The sequence below is a fragment of the Merops nubicus genome, unplaced genomic scaffold (genome assembly GCF_000691845.1).
Source record: "Merops nubicus isolate BGI_N331 unplaced genomic scaffold, ASM69184v1 scaffold3248, whole genome shotgun sequence".
Taxonomy (NCBI): domain Eukaryota; kingdom Metazoa; phylum Chordata; class Aves; order Coraciiformes; family Meropidae; genus Merops; species Merops nubicus.
The window spans coordinates 1-13,476 of record NW_008626184.1 but is presented as its reverse complement, the minus strand read 5'-3'; positions in this window follow the sequence as shown (position 1 = coordinate 13,476).

Below are 13,476 nucleotides of genomic sequence, written 5' to 3'. Positions count from 1 at the left end.
GCAGAGCGGAGGATTTGTTTGGGGGGGGGGGGGGGGGTAATACAGCAAGAAGTATGAAAGTATGAATACAAAGCCCACAAAACAAGGTTGTCAGTGTAAAAAGAAAAAACAGAACAAATCCCAGAGCCAATAAATTGGTGGCACCACTGAAGGACAACAGGCAGCAATAATGGGGAAGCGCTGCTATAGATATCTGGCAAAGTGTGGCCATCCTCAAAGAGGAAAATATTAATATTTCTAAGAAAATAAATAAGACACATCCCAAATCCAATGTGCAATGCTGACTTGTCCTAAGGGGCAGAAGCTCCATGAGGTCTTGTCTAAGGACTCTCCAGCATGGGGAGAGATGCTCTAACAAGCATCTGCATCCCGGAGCTCTTAGCAGATGGGCATGAGGAGGAGACAGAGCCACGGACGCTCCAGTCTATGCTGGGGACCTGCAGAGAACAGGGCCATGCAACAGGCTTCTGATCTGCAGTTTCTTCTCGGCATCCTTATTTTCCAGCCCCAAATGAGGGATAAGGGGGGGAAATTCCCTTTGCTTGATGCTTCTCATGGAACATGGGAAAGCAGTCCTAAGCTGCTTTTGGATTTCCTTGGGCTGCCACAAAGAAGGGTAAACTGGCAGTATGGAGTCCCATGGAGGGCAGTAACCTGACTCCTGTGAAGTGTGGAGTGACCAAGGAGGGCAGGAGGAAATCCTGAGTTGCATCATTAGTTTGAAGTTGATCTCCAAAGGCTGCCAAGAAAGGGAAGGAGGGGCACTGACATTGGGAAGGATGATGCATTTTCCTCCCTCTGTGTAGAGTTGGGGGAAATGACTCAGAAACTTAATTTTTAAATTACCATGCATGGCACTGGGAACACCAGTTCATAATCAGATACAAAGCAGGTGAAGCCAGAGACCATTAATAGCTACTGAACATTACATATTGTATGTATTGACTTCAGGTTTACATCAATACTTCTGGGTGCTGTAGGAAATTCTAATAAAAGCACTTAATATGCACAGAAAAATCGACAAGGCTGCTGTTTCCCTGTACTTTCTAGTAGGATTGCTATACTGAAACAATGCCTCAGATTTTTCAGTCTTTTAAAAGCCCCCAGCCTGCTTCTTTCCAAATGGTGGAAAGGGGGGAAAACTACAAGGTGGACTTCACAGCCTGTTTAGAAGGTTAACAAATGCAGGCTCTGGTAGGTGGTGAAGAGGGTAAATGAAGGTGAAATTAAGTCTAGGAAACTAGTTTTCGTATCTGTAGGGTTCATTCAGAATACTTCCTCCCCCTGCCTTTCATAAGGATGACACAGTTGGGCATACAGGTGCAGACCATGATGGTGTTACATGATATGAAGAGACAATCTGGTTAGCAGTCCCATCCCGAGCCCTTTAAAACTATTAATTTAAGCATTAATCAGCTAAGAAGCAGACAGTGCAGATCAAAGGTCACCCATGCTCTATATTAGGTATAAAATGCTCCTCAGGCAGAAAGTTTTCAAAAGAAACTTCAGGTTTCAAATAATCTTGACCTGGAGCTCACAAGGCCTGTGCTTTAGCAGCTTACTGCTGCACTATCAACATACAAGGAAACAGGAACAAAGAAACACCTCCCTGGGAGCATGTGAAGGTGAAACCTGCTCCTAGCCTAAGCCACTACCTGCACATGCAGAAGCAGACTAAGATTTAACCAGATCCCTTGAATGCTACCGAGGTACAAGACACAAGGGCATGCTCTCTGCTTTTCTTGTCTATCTTAGGCATTGACACAGTTCTGGCAAAACTCAGAGCCTTTCTGTGCCTGGCCAGCACCATCCCAGGGGAGCTGTATCAACCAAGGGATTTCCCTCTACACAAACTCTAATTCACTGAAGCTACGACCACATCAGTTTGCACGTGTCGTGAGTATGGAAACCAGCATCAGGAATATGGTGCAGGTGACAGGCACTGTCCTTTGCTGCTTTGCCAAGAGCATATAAAATGTTTGTCTCATTTGGTTGGATTTCACATTCTCGTTCTAGAGGTGTAAAAGATTACATCAGGTCTTTCTTTGACTTACATTGGCTTGAACAGCTGCAGTAGAGTCATGGAGCGGACATGGAAAAACTTGGAAAAAGTGCAGCAGTGAGCACATGCCTGCAGCTCAGCCACCTCAGGGCAACATCTGGAGTCTCAGAGAAGAGATGGAGAGCTTTCCACACAGAAGAGTTTACCGCTTGCATCAAAAATTTCTATCCAGATGGTTTTCCCTGTGCAGCAGGCTGGGACTGTACCATTTCTGTGGGCTTTTGGGTCTCTGTCTGTGAATACCTAGAACATGAGTGTCCTTACATCCAACAGGTAAAGCAAGAGGTTACAGTAACAAATCAACATCCATCGCAGATTAGACAAACTCAAGTTGTGTGGTTCTCATGGGAGATCATAGTGCATGCATAAGATTTGGCCATGGCTAAGAGCTCATTAATGAATACCTTCAACATTACTAGGACACTAAGCATTAATTTGCAATGTTCCAGAGACCTAAGTACATTTGAAGCATGCCAGAATTAAACTAGTCAACTAATTTACCATAAATTCTGCCTATAAACTGCATCCCATAGGTCTCTGTATGCAGAATGTAAAATACTTCATAATGATCAGGCAGCCTGCAAAAATGATTATAACTGTAACAATAACACTAGACTCCAATTCTCAAAACAATGTAGTATGCCACCTTTTAAGTAAATCTTTAGGCATCTGTCCCATAAAAAGCTATGTATTTAAGACTAATTAGCTCTAGAGAGAAGAAAAGAAACTGGTGCTGGTATACCCATAAGTAACTCTCAGGACTTGTTCCAGAAGCTTGATTTAACCACTGGAAATAACTATAACCAATACCTAATTATGGTTAAGTGTGGGGAGTCAGACAGAGATGTAGGGTTGTACTGTGACACTACTACTTCTGCCAGAATATTCTTGGGTTTCAGTTCTTCTTTAAAAGACATTTTTAAAAAACAGGTTACTAATAACAAATTCTGAAAGTCTTAATTAAAAAAAGGAAGAAGGGATCTGAAAGTTTAATTTGAGACAGTTAAGAATCTCCTATCATTCAGTCAATTTTTGAGATAATCTTTTCCATTTCATAGAGAATGGCTAGCACTTTACACAGAGGAACAATAAAATTGGCTACATGCAAAGTGCTGTCAAAAAAAGGGTGGGGAAGGGTAAGAAATATTTTTCTTCCCATTAACTTCTTTCAGCTACAATAAACCTAAGTGTTCATGTGTACCAATAGCAGTAAAAATATTTTTCAGGCACAATGCAATTGTTTCTTTTATGGCCCTGATTCAGCAAGGTAGATAAACTTCTAACTTGAAGCATGTTGAGTAATAGCATTGACTTTAATGGGATTACTCATGTGCTCAAAGTTAGGCAGGTATTTAAGTTTTCTGCTACACTGTATCCAGAGTTTGGAGGTATTTAAAGGAAAGAGAGAAAACACTAATTCACAATAGCAATACTGTGGCTGACCAACAATCCTTTAGAGTGAAAGGACCTTATCACAATGCATAAATAAGGAAACACAGTGAGGCAAAAAATAATTAAAAAAAAAAAGTGTATCACACTCTAAGAAAAAAAATCTGGGCAAGTGAGGCTACCAGAAATCTTTATCAGGTTAAATGTGAAGCAGAGGTTATGAAGAGCTATAGATCAGAAACAGGAAGGCTGTTTTTCTTCCTTCACCCCTATCCTTGCCCAGGTATGATTTTTTTCTAGCTGAAATATGAAAAGTAAATTGTTTAAAATATCAAAATAAAGGAAGGACCATAAGACAGGTAGTAAGTCCATTACAACCCCAGTGCAAAATCGGAAATCAAACAGGATAAGATTGTTTCATAAAACTAAATTATTTCTTTACATGAGCCTTCAGAGACAAAGATGAGAATACCTGCCCTGGGATTACTATTTCCACATAAAACAGAATAATGCAAGAAACTGAGAGATTAAAAAAAAAAAAAAATTAAATTAAAATGGCAATAAAGACACTGTTTCTTCAGGTAAATTAACTGCATGGTGAAGACACCAGCTGTTCCCTGCAGGAGGAGATCCTGCCTCTACCCACCTTAGGTCTACCCCAAGGTGTTTGAGAAGAACGGATAAGGCTTTGAGAAAAGTTTCAGATGCCCAAATCCCAGAAACACATCTCTCTTCTGTCCAGAAAAGAGGAAAACCCCAAACCTCTGCAGGGACTAACCAATGTTCCTCAGCCCTGATGCAGAGTCCAGGAGCAACAGTGAGAAATGCCTGTTTCTTGTCCACCACTGTTTGATTATGGACTCATCTGTAGAAATGCTAACTAGTGCCATTTGCAGTGACATTTTTTTGGGGAGAGGTGAAGTGCTAAGACAGAACCAACCCTGCTGCATAGACTTCTGAAAAGCTGTTGGCTGCCAGCGTAGCTTACAATCACAACTCACCCCTGGACAAATCTCAAGTTAGTGACTGGCTCCGTGATCTATCCTAATCTTTTAAACCACCCAGTTGTTTAAAACACCAGGCTTGATCTTCATTCCAATAATGACTTATTAGGAAATCACTTAAGGAATATTAAGAAGTCTTTAATGAAAAAAAACCCACCATCTACAGATAAGACATTGAGTAATCCCTTAGACACCTTAAGAAAAATGGTCTGTCCTATTTTAAGTTGCTTTTTGTGTATTAGTTTAAAATGCGCTGAAGTAATCCACTGCAAAACACAATACTCTTTATAAGGAAATGGAGCTCCATTCAATTCTGTGTTGGAACTCAATTCACATCTATATTGTCACATGATGTCTCAGGAGTGCCTGCACCTTGACATGCTTTCTGTGGTACTGTGCTGATCCTGGTATGTTTAGGCTGGAGCCCAGCAGAGGCTTGGCATGGGTAGATGCAGCTTGCTGCTAGTGGTTTTATTAGGGACTGAGAATGGTCTACAACTGGATCTTGTCAGAAACGTTTTCATTACCTCCTTGCCCCACTAGAAAGTGCAGATTCTGAGCTTGTTGCCTCTCTTTGCCAGCTCACAGCCTGACAACCCCGAGCTCAAGTACGCTGTCTTCTGCTTTCTAGAGGTGGTTTAATCCAAACTCCACCCTCCTGCGACTCCTATGGATCCATCTCTTCATCTCTGCCTTATTTTGGTTTTGTCCTCTTTAACACTTATCCTATTACGTAGATATTCATACTTGTCACAGAAGGTTGAACTTGAGAGTTCACGTGAAGGAACACTAAGAATAGGATTTGACCTGCTGTTTCAGATGCAAATGGACCTGAAGAAATTGTCACCCTACAAATTGCACTCAGTTTTAATCTTCTGTCCTTACTCTTTGACTACATGCAGTGAGATCTATGTTATGAACTCTTACACTCTCCCCACAACCAAATGCATTGCTACTGTTGAAGGCAGAATAGGTTCATTCATCCCAGAGGCAATCACCTGCCCGCTTGGGGCTGTATTATGTGTTCTGTTCCTTCACTGGCAGTGTGTTGTTGGACCAAGAATATTTAACTTTTTGTTGGTATTATTCTCCAGCTCCAAATCAGCCATACATGCTTACAGAGCTATAAAGTTATAATGATGCAAAATCACAGTAATGTGGTCAAACTCATATGTAGTGTGTGTGTGTAAAGTAAAATTAACTCACTGCCTCTACAGCTCTGCTCCTGTTGTAGCAGTTGTTTTTCTGATTCCATAAAGCATATTCTCCCATTTCATATCTCCCCTTCATACCAGAAGCTCTTTCTTTCTCTGTCTGCTCCTACCACTTATTTCTGATCAGTAGCAATAACCTACAATTGAAATGGAACAATTGTATATGGTGGAGGCGAAAAAAAAGTATCAAAACATAAAAGTCCATCCAAAAAAATAAGCAACATAAGTCACTAATTTCCACAGAAATTGTGACTACTTTCCTGTAAAACTCTTGCCACAGAAAGGAGAGTATTCAACACAAATATTAACAAGTACAGTGTCCTTAATCAGTACCTTGCTTTCTGAATGGGATATTCTTCACTTTTAATTTTTGTTGTGGAGAACCAGCACACGTTTTATAGAAGGCACTTTATACTATAGCTGAACCAAACACTATCACTCTGTTGCAGGATCTCTTCAAAAGTCAAGTCAGTGGCTTGGATTCCCCCACGGAACAGAAATGCTCCAACTCTGCTTTTGCACCAGACCAGAACTACTTGTTTCTCTCTTGGCCTCCATCTTGGGCCATCTCTGTATGAGGACAGCTTTCACAGCACACTCACAACAGAAGACTATTTGCATTGTCTCTCTCTATAAGAGTAATACCATCACCTCTCTTAGATCCGCACATGGGAGTGAATGGGGGAATAAAAAAAAAGCTTTTGTGACCTACAAAAGCTTTACTTGAAATAATTCTCTACGACTTGAGGCCTTTTGGAATGGAAGGGATATATTGTTTTGACTTGATTAAAGCTGAAAAGTTGATTTGACATCCTGTTGTCAAGGAAACCAATTCACACACAAAAGAAAACAGTTGTGATGGTATCATTCAGACTATTCAAGTGACCTTAGAAAGAAAAAAAGGCTTCAGTTCCAAAGATTTGTATTCAACTCACTTCACCACTGTAGAAATAAAGATCATTGCTCTTTATGCTTATTGGAAAGCAGTTTTCAAACTGGAAAAAGCAAAATGCCACATTTTCTTCCAACTGCCAGATCAAATATTTTGCTGGAACCATACACATAAACACACCTACCACTTACTTCCTATTTCAAAGAACTACAGAAAGCATCACACAGAAGACATATAGGGAAGGAGAAGGAATTTCTTTGGTTGACAGGACTGTGATAAATACCCCCTGATGCACACCGCACCTATTGAACAGTAGCTTGCAAGCCAGGATTTAAAAAATCCTCCTTCAGCTACAGAGAAAGCTTACCTCAAGCAGAGCAATATTTGAGCCCAGCTTTATTTTCCTGGGAGATATCAAAAAGCAGTATTTTTTTCCTCTGCCAGCCTCCTAGATCCCTCACAAATTGACTTTTTCATGCATGCAAAAAATGGGACATAGTTATATTGAATCTGTTTACTCCTTCTACCTGAAGGATGGCAAAGAGGCAGAACACTCCTGGCTGACCACTACTACCACCATCCAGCTCTGCAGCCCATGCAAGTCTCACAGAGGTTTCATTCCCTGGCAGCTGTGGGTAGATTAAAAAAAATGAAACTTTCTATCCTCTCAAACACTGTAATTATACATCTCTTTCTCCAACGACACAGCTTCTGCCTGGCCAAGTTAACAGACAGACAACTAAATAGCAACTTGTCTTGAATTCAGCTTAGAAAAAACAGGCATGATATTAATGAGGGAAATACAGTGAAGAATGAATGCCAGTGTTCTTACATTATTGTCATTTAAGGGCATCGCACCAAAGGTCACAAAGATAATAAGCCTCAGCCATTTTCCATTTGTTACACAACATACAAATTACCACAGTGTTAATGAATATCTTTCTCCATTCCTGGCCAACTAAGACACTGTATTATTTCCTCTTAGACAAGTACCTAACCCTTGGAACTCATTATTTCCATCACTTCTTGCAGCACTTTTGTCCTTAGGGCTGAGCACAAATGCCACAAGACGGCTGTGACTGGAGCATCAAATGCTTTGTGTGGCTGAGCCTGACTTCTTTCTGGTAGAGCTTTTTTTTTGCTGGAAGAGCACACAAAGCATATTTGTATCATTTATGACCAAATATGCACACACATGTTCATACATGCTCTCTTACAAATGTCTTAAACTCCTTGCAGATAACAGGAAAAAAACCTGGCATTGTCTGTACTTTGTGGATATTGCTTGATACTTATATAATGAAATAATAGTTATGGTAGAAACTCTAACTGACCACAACAATAGAAGCTACCATGAAATAACTGCATTTCCACTTAAAATTACGACAACTGGAAAGTAGTTCTTGGAAAAGAAATGACAATCACAGGAACGTGGAAGGGATATACTGCTTAAAACCTCTTTACTCCTAATGAACTGCTAAGATAGCACAGCTGAGCTATAGAGAGAGGAATGCCTCATTTCTAATCTGTACTTCATTGTGTTCTAAGTTTAGGAATTTTGCATAAATGTAGATAGCAACAGCTGAACCAAATTCATGCTATTTCATAAACTAAGGTTTTTTAAGATGATAAATTATTATTTCCAGGTTTCACTGTAAGTATAAAGAATGTTCAGATGAAAAGTGAATAACGAAGGCTGGTAGCTTGATACAGTTCTGAAAATGACTAAACTTTATGTGCATAATTAAAATTAGAAAGAGAAAAATGAAGTCTAACACCAAATGCTCAACTAAAATAAGCCAAGGTTACTTACTACATGTAATCAACGCACCTCCACCTCTGTCCCCTAGACTGAAGCACTGCACTCTGCATCTTATCTTGGTATTTTCTCCTCTTCCATCCAACAAACTGAAATAGCAAGAGCCAGAAAAGAAGAAAGTTGATGGCATTGCTAAACTTACCCACAAACAGGTCCATACTCCGTTATGAGTTTTGTGTGGTTTTCCCAAAAACCCTAGATAAAAGAAGAATAACAGTATTTTAGCACAGTACTTAACAGAAACTTTATTATAACACTCACACCAAAGCTCTGAACCTCAACTAGGACAACCATGGCATTAACTCATAACTTCACCTTTCTCTCATTGTTCATCTTGACAGTGGATACAAATGATGACTGAAAAAAAAATCCCACATCCAAAGACCTGTAAAGCAGTGAAACATGTTTTCATCAGGGTTTTACACTCCAAAATATGATACAATTTCATAATTTTTTTAATTAATTTCAGCACTGAAGTCCTGACATATATTTTTTCTGATATGTGTGTGGATGGAAAAATGGACAAAGAAATTAGTAACAGAATAAGTAGATGAATTGCTATACACAAGAGAAACACAGGGAACATGGAGAGGTTGTCTTGTTTTGGGTTTAGTTATATGACCAAAAAAAAAAATCCCAAACCTGCAAAGTGAGAGTTTAGCATAAGGCAGTCACCTGGGACACTACAAAACAGTAAACAGATTTATTTTAACAAACTTTCAGAATTTTTACTGTGTTTCATTTTCATAATTGATGGAAATTGTTATACATTTATCTAAATAAACCTGCCACTATACTAAATTGTTACTGTCCTAAATGAATTCAAATTGATTAATCTGAAAGAAGGTGTGCAAAACATACCCCCAAACATGAATATAAAAAATCTGTTTTAACAAAACTGTGATATTTAAGGATCGTACCGCATTGTGTTTATAACTTGTCTATGGAAAAATAGCACATTTGGCTGCATTAATCTGCATTTATATTAATTCAAGAAATACTATTGTGATCTATCTTCATTCTTCAGAGAAAATTCACTAATAAAGTAGAATATTTATCCCTCATATTGACTCTTTCTTGGTTTTTTATGACATACTGCAGAATATTAGCTAGAACAACGTGAACTATTGTATATACAGTAACCACAGACAAAAATAAACAAGACCATGTAATGTGTGCAAAGTTTGGGAGCATTATACCACACAAAGCCAAAGAAAATCTGGTAATCAAAAGCAGTTATCCTATTTATCACCCTTGGGTGCTAACTTATTACCTAAATTAGCAAAGCACTTGCCACTGCCTACAGTCCTCCTCTTATAGAACCCTTCAATTATTTTTTTATTCTTAATATGGTTGTGAGTAGCTTTGTTTGTTTGTTTGTTTGTTTAATCCTAGTGGTCCTACAATACGCTGATTCCAGAGGATAATATATCTCCAGGTTAAGACAAGAACTTTAGGTTTTCCTTAAGCTACAAAAAGCTAAAGCACTGGATGGTGTGTAAGAAAGCACACTAAAGAAAAAATTATGGAAGAGGTGGTTTAGGTGACTGCCTGAAAAAAAAAAAAAATAATAAAGGAACCTCGCCTGAAAAATACTTTATTACTAAGGTAGAACAGAAAAACATCATCCATTAGCACAGAGAAACAAAGGTGGACAAAGCCAAGGCTTTTATCTGCACACACTGAGGGTTGGGGGAAAGGTACCTACACACTCGGAGCACCCTGCATTTTGCTCTAGCAGGATTTCAACCTGCAATTGCTACGATTTCAGCATTACAGAGGTTGCCGACTGCCTTCCCCTGCTGATGCAAGGGAATTCCTGGGGCCCCCGCACTGCTGTCTCCAGGCAGCCACCTGAGGCTGCACGCAGGAGGCTGGGCTCACGGGTGCGCTCCGACCGCTCTGCCTGGGGGAGTGACTCCAACCCGCCTAGGCACGGCTGGCATGGACAGCCACGCTGGGGCACGGCTCGAGGTCACCGGGCAGAGCTGAACAGGGGGTGCAAGGCACTGCTCTGTCACAGCCCTACCGGCTGCAGAAGGCAAGAGGGACTAGAGTCTTGGGAGACGATGCTGCATCAGCTCAGCCCTCCAACCCACTTCCCTTCCCGCCCGAGCCCTCGGTGAGGACATCACAAGCTACAGCTTGAACCTTGCCTGCTAAGTTTTGCTTTGGATTGCGAGCACGCACACAGGTATTGCACTTGCTGTATCTACCAGCTGCATTCCAGCGAGCCAGCAGGATATTAACATTTACAAGAAAACTAGGCTTTAAATGATTCAGTGAAAAAGCCTTCCAGAAAGCCAGATTCTTGGAAGCGCTGCCCCTGGCTCGCTACAGTAAAGGGGTCAGACAGAACACATTTCAAATCAGGCCTGTTAACCAATAACTGGTTTTCCACCTCCAGGTCTACTAAATGCTTGCACTGGCTTGAAATTAACCACACAGTTTTTCTTCCCCGAAGTGAGAAATACAAGCCTGTAGTATGGGGAGAGAGGAGCTAAAAAGTCTGAGAAAGATTGTGAGAAAGCATCCTCCAGAGTAAACCAGTGCTTGTTCTCTAGTCCCCAGGACACTTTCTCACATCCTGCATCACCACACAAACATACAGACCACTGTCTGCCTCTGCCATCCACCCCTGGGCCTCACTACCATCCTGGCCCCCTTCACAGGCATGGTGGGCACCCAGGAGCAGGTCTCAATGAGCTGCCTGGAAAAGATGAGCAAACTGCACATGCAAAGCCCTGCGAGGATATGGTGGCCAGAGTGTGGGCAAGGCAGAGGGGACATGTTATGAGTTGACACCATGTGTATCAGAAGGAACTGTAGCACATTAAACAGTCACTTGTAACAATTAAGTGTAAAAGCATAGTCACTAATGCTGTTCCAAGTTAGAAAAATCACTTAGCTTTTTCTTTGTTTGGAAGCTGCAGGATACAAATTGTCATCAACAGCAACTCAGAAAAGGGTTGGGGCAGGGGGGACTTGCTCTGTGTGTCTCCTACAGTGAGGTACCATCCTGATGACAGCCCATTATCAAACAAGATAATGCAGGAGTATGAAAAGCTTCTTTCCCTGAAGAAAGCATATTTTACAGCATCTGGTATGCCATGGAAACAGCAGCTCAAGTGGGCTGACTGCTGCACACCCAGAAGGCTTCTTTGTTTACATGGCTGCCAGTTACTTCCCTACAGGGAATTTGCATTCTCCCCTTCCTCCCAAGTGTGTATCATCAGCTGCATCTGTGGGCAGAAACACTCATAAGGCCAAATCCTTCTCTTAGTGATACAGGTGCAACCCCTATGTAAGGGAACAAGATTTGGATCCGGATCAGCCAGAGCAAAGTCTGGTCATTGTCAACCATTTATCTAGTGATACAGAACACAGAGGCTTCAGCTTGAGCAGCACATACATGAAGGGCTTCAGAAAGAGCTCTGCTGCCTCAAGTATCCCCTTTACTTTTTTCAGGAGATTCTGCCACTCCAAAACAGATCCTTCAGCAATTTCCTCCTTGTTGCATATTCACCTTGATAGTTCCTCACAGCAAGTTAAAAATCTGCAGTAATGTCATCTTCACTCCTTGCTGAAAATGGGTGTAGGCACTAAGCCAGAGTTTTCAGAAATAGGTAGTAGTACCATGCATTTCGATTTTTGGGGTGTCTAACATGAGGCATAGCCAACCTATTTGTTGCTCAATACCTGCAGATCTCGCAGCTGCAAATGGGGACTTACATGACTTGAAGCTTAAGCTCAATCCTAAAGTGACCCAGACTGAATGGTAGATGCTTTGTAACATTTCAGTTTGCTGCAGCTGGAAAACACATCATGTGGTTTATGAACTTAGCTATAGTCCTTAAGGGTCACCAGGTAAAATAGCTTGACTAGGAACGCAAAGCTGAGATCCAGCAGATGCACACTCCTGACAGTAACTCAAAATTTAGACTCCAAAAAGTGACTTCCAGAATACAGTGAGTGTACTGAATGCCACAAAAGCTACTGAGCTGGGTGGAGGTGGATGTTGTGTGTCCATCAAAATCTATTGCAAGTGGAAGACATAACTCATGCAAGGATAGCCAAGGGAAAAGAGCTTCCTTTGTTGCCCCGTTCTGGAAAGCATCACGTATTGCTTGATGTCAGTAACCAAGACAGCCTGGATTCAAAGCTATGACTCAGAAGCAGAAGATGCCACATCCCATCACTCTCCTATATATGCTCCACTCTCACCACCCTATAGTCAGACATGATGTTCTGTTTCACTGTGACATGAATAACCACAGCATCACTGTTTGAGTGTACACCTTGTATGAAGAGACAAAAATGTACACAGATATTTACGGTACACAATGACAACAAATTACATTTATGGATTAGATTTTTAGGATTCAGTAGGTTTCACATGTCTTTTTTTTTTTTTCCTTCAACCACCTGGAAAAAAAAAACCAAAAAACTGGTAATGATCTAGTACCCAAATTGATTTCTTTGGGGTTTTTAACAGAAGCTAACATTTAATTAAAGCAAACTTGTATCAGACTACAGTCAACTTTGAGGAATGAACCTAGACTGTACATCACTTCTAGTAGTAATCCTAGTGAAAACACTAGGATGCCTATGGAATCAGAACAGAAGTCAAGTCCTAGTGGAGCAGGAGGTTCAATATCATCCCAACAGCAAGCCCCTCAGCCTCCAAATAACAACCCAGATGAGCAGGGTCAATGGGAACAGGTCCCTGCTCAACGCAAGAAAAGCAAGCGGGGCAAGCGCACTACTTCAAAAAGTGCACTGCCTACAGTGCACTTGCAGAATAGGTATGAGGTTCTTCAGGAGGAACAGGTGGTCAGTAAGGATAATGAATCAGAAGGGCCAGAAGCTGCACCAAAGGCAGGTTGCCTCAGGCCACCCGTCAAAACTGACCCTAAGAAGAAACCTCGAAGGGTCATTGTTATAGGTCACTCTCTGCTGAGGGGGGTTGAAGGCCCGATATGCAGACCAAACCCTCTCCATAGAGAGGTCTGCTGCCTCCGTGGTGCCCAGGTAAGGGACATTGTAGATAAGATGCCCAACCTTGTCAGTCCTTCAGACTGTTACCCACTTCTGGT